We start from the raw sequence: 3,370 nt of genomic DNA, 5'->3' as shown, positions 1-3,370 counted from the left end.
CGTCTTCCTTGATATCAAGGGAGCCTTTGATACGGCTCAGCCTGCCCTCATTTTAGCTGAACTTGCACGGTTAGGGGTTAAAGGGAGACTTCTACAATGGATCGCCTCTTACTTCACTGGACGTCAGGCCCGGGTTCGCGTAGAAGGCTCTATGTCTCCTGTTCAAGAAATGAACCTCGGCACCCCTCAAGGTGGAGTCCTGAGTCCCACCTTGTTTAACACTCTCATGCACTCCATTGCATCACTTCCGTGGCCGACAGAAGTTGTCCACTCAGGATATGCCGACGATGTCCTCCTCCAAGCCCCTGACTACCTCAGCATGCAGGAAGCCCTTGATCTGGTCTCCAGAGAGTGTGATTCACTTGGTTTCCTTCTTTCAACTGCGAAAACAAAAGCCATGTGGCACGGTCGTGTTGTACCTCCACCCCTTTTCTTATCAGGAATGCCCTTGGACTGGGTTAATGAGACAAAATACCTGGGTGTGTATGTAACTCGCACACGTTGTCAGATCCCTGAAGTCCGCTATCTTCGAGACATATGTTTTCGGCGTCTCGCTCCCCTCTCTACCATGTGCAGGGGTTCCCTTGGTGCCAGCATCCCTGTACTTCTCACCATGTACAAGTCTTTTGTCCGTTCCTGTGTCGACTACGCCGCCCCTGCCCTCGTCAACATTAGTCGGACTGCTGTCAACCGTCTCGAAGTTATCCAGAGGAAAGCTGCTCGTATCATCCTTGGGGCTCCTCAGTGGACGCGCTCTACTTCTCTATATACCGAACTTGGTCTTTCCCCCTTACAGGATCGTGTCCAGGAGTTTTACCTAAAAACTGCCGTTTCCATTCTACGGGATCCTAGGGGCAACTATGTCCAAACCAACTTGACTACTGCTGTCCGAGACCGACCTCCATCTAGAAGACAGTGGCGAGGGTCACTCATCCGAGCCCTTCAGGAACACGACCTCCTGCCTGATATTGTTGTCACCCCTGCTGTTGGTTCGTCTCCTTCTCCCTGGCTGGATTTTCAACCTGAAGTGATTGCCCTTGGTGGACCGCTCCCGAAATCCCAGGTGAATCCTGTTATTCTCTGCAAATACCACCTCTCCAGGATCGCTCACTGGTCCCCAGGTAGGGTCGTCCTCTACACTGATGGTTCTGTTGACCCCGCTACAGGTAGGGCCGGGGCTGGTGTCTACATCTCCCGTCCTCATGCCCCTGAGCCTATCAAACTGTCTCTCAGAGTTTCTGACGGGGCATCCTCCACTCAGGCTGAACTAATAGCCCTCCTTGCTGCCCTTCTCGCTGAGGAAGAAGCAGATGGTTTCTGCCCCTTGCTTGTCTGCTGCGATTCCAGGTCTGCTCTCGACGGGATCGCATTTGGATCTGGGGAAACTAAGGACCTCATCCTCCGAATACGAGGGTTAACATCCACACTTCAGGATGAAGGCCGTCCTGTGACATTCCTATGGATACCTAGTCATGTCGGTATCTTGGGGAATGAGGCAGCAGATGACCTTGCCAAGACTGGCTGCAACAAGGCTACACCTGACTACGTTGTTCCTCGAACACTCTTACAGATTAGGACCCAAATCCGCCGCAAACAGAGAGAAGCTCGGGAAGCAGCCATCCCCCTGGACTCCCCGCCCACCTGGTACGATGTCCTTCGTAAACTTCCTGACCTCTCGTACGTCTACGGGAAAGGGTCGCGGAAGGGGGACGTGATTGCTGCCCGTATCATCATTGGGTATGACTTTGTTTGGGAGATTGGTATCCCCGCATCCCCTGAGCAACGCTCTTGTGCGTTATGCAGAAGACCCGACAGCCGCACCCTTATTCACTACCTCCTAAGATGTCCCCACACACAACGCTTCCGTGACGCCTGCTGGACCACCACTCCACGACTCCCTGACGGAGACACGATGATCCTCCCAATACTGGCCAGATATTTTGTAAATAATATTGATTATGTGTTAAAGGAACATCCTTCCTTCCTTAGGCTTTAGTAAGCCCCTTTATAATATTTATACTGTATATACTTTTCACACTTGCCAGATGATTCTGGTGTCATTGTACAGGGGTACCTAGTGACAGCACTAGGATCCCGCCTCCTCTATCAAGGAATAAACAATTGAAGTTCTGGAATTGAATTCACAATTTACTCGTTAGTAATATAACAGAAGCTTTCTGGCCACCGTCACAAAGGATTTTGAACGCTTCTATCTGTAATCAGACATCTCTAAGTTGACGCAAAGTAAGGGTGTTCTCTCACCAATTCAAATTTCATGAACACCCTGTGCGGTATTTTGGAATACCTGAGTCTCTCCGGAGGACTCCGTTCTCCCGAAGTGGTTAGAGAACAAATATTTCAAGTAGGGAACTCAAAAGGTTTACAGATTTCAATTCAATTTCAATATTTTTTATTTCTTGATAGAGGAAGCGGGATCCTAGTGCTGTCCCTAGGTACCCTTGGTTTGTTTGAAGTCTAGAGCAATTTTTGATAAGTGCATGAAATTAATTTTATGACAGATCTGTATTCTCCCAACCTGATTTAGATCTGTAATAGTCGGGATAATTGTTCCATCCAGGACGTTGTATATGTGAATAGATTTTTTTTTTTACTACATTAGATCACATACACTTGATTACGACATTGTATGATTATTTTCAGCTAATTTGAAATAGTTTTGTGAGCCCATGTGAATGGGCTAAGAAAAAATTAATTAAGACTCATTGAGTTGTTCCCACCCACGGAAATCTTTAGTAAAATGCGAAAGATTTATGCGTTTTGAAGGGAAACCAGAGCTATGGTCGCAAAGTTGTTCAAGACCCCAACAAACATTAACTTAGAACATACTTGGAGTTGTAGTTCCAGTCAAGAAAGACATTAAAGGTTTTATTGTCCAGTGTCTAGAAGAGTTTTAAAATAAGATTTACAAGTCCTTCGTAACATTTAAGACTACCGTGATTGGCAGTCAAAAGTGGTATTACTTAATGTGGATTTTCTTTAAGAGGATTTAATTTACATAATTCCTTTAAATCTGAACAAATATAGCAAATCAACGAGAATGTTATTGTTACAATGTTATGACTGCGCTTCAACTAAGGTCTTTAAGGGCATAACTTAGTTCATAAATGTTCTGTTATATAATATGGCCCTCATTGTGCAACCGTTTAGTCATAATTAATAATCTAATATAATGAAAATAAACCTGGATCTTGATTATAGAAATGCTTTTATTCTTATGTAATATAAGTTATTTCAATGGTGATAACCACCGGTCTCTCATGTCTACCTACCACTATTACGCCTGTATGAAACTGGTAACTTCAGGTCCGCAGGAGTAGCAGTCCAATAAATCTTAAAAAAAAAAAAAAAA

At 45.4% G+C, this 3,370-nt stretch overlaps 1 non-coding gene across 1 annotated transcript; it reads right to left on the bottom strand.

Moving 5' to 3' along the window:
• Nucleotides 1-2,682: 2,682 nt before the first annotated feature.
• On the bottom strand, nucleotides 2,683-2,798 carry LOC121876912. Its single transcript, XR_006090846.1, has one exon. It is a non-coding gene; the product is annotated as a U5 spliceosomal RNA (small nuclear RNA).
• Nucleotides 2,799-3,370: the final 572 nt, after the last annotated feature.

Source organism: Homarus americanus, unplaced genomic scaffold, assembly GCF_018991925.1.
Source record: "Homarus americanus isolate GMGI-L3 unplaced genomic scaffold, GMGI_Hamer_2.0 scaffold53183, whole genome shotgun sequence".
Lineage (NCBI taxonomy): Eukaryota > Metazoa > Arthropoda > Malacostraca > Decapoda > Nephropidae > Homarus > Homarus americanus.
Note: the sequence above shows the minus strand (reverse complement) of the source record. Positions and strands in the feature narration are given on the sequence as shown.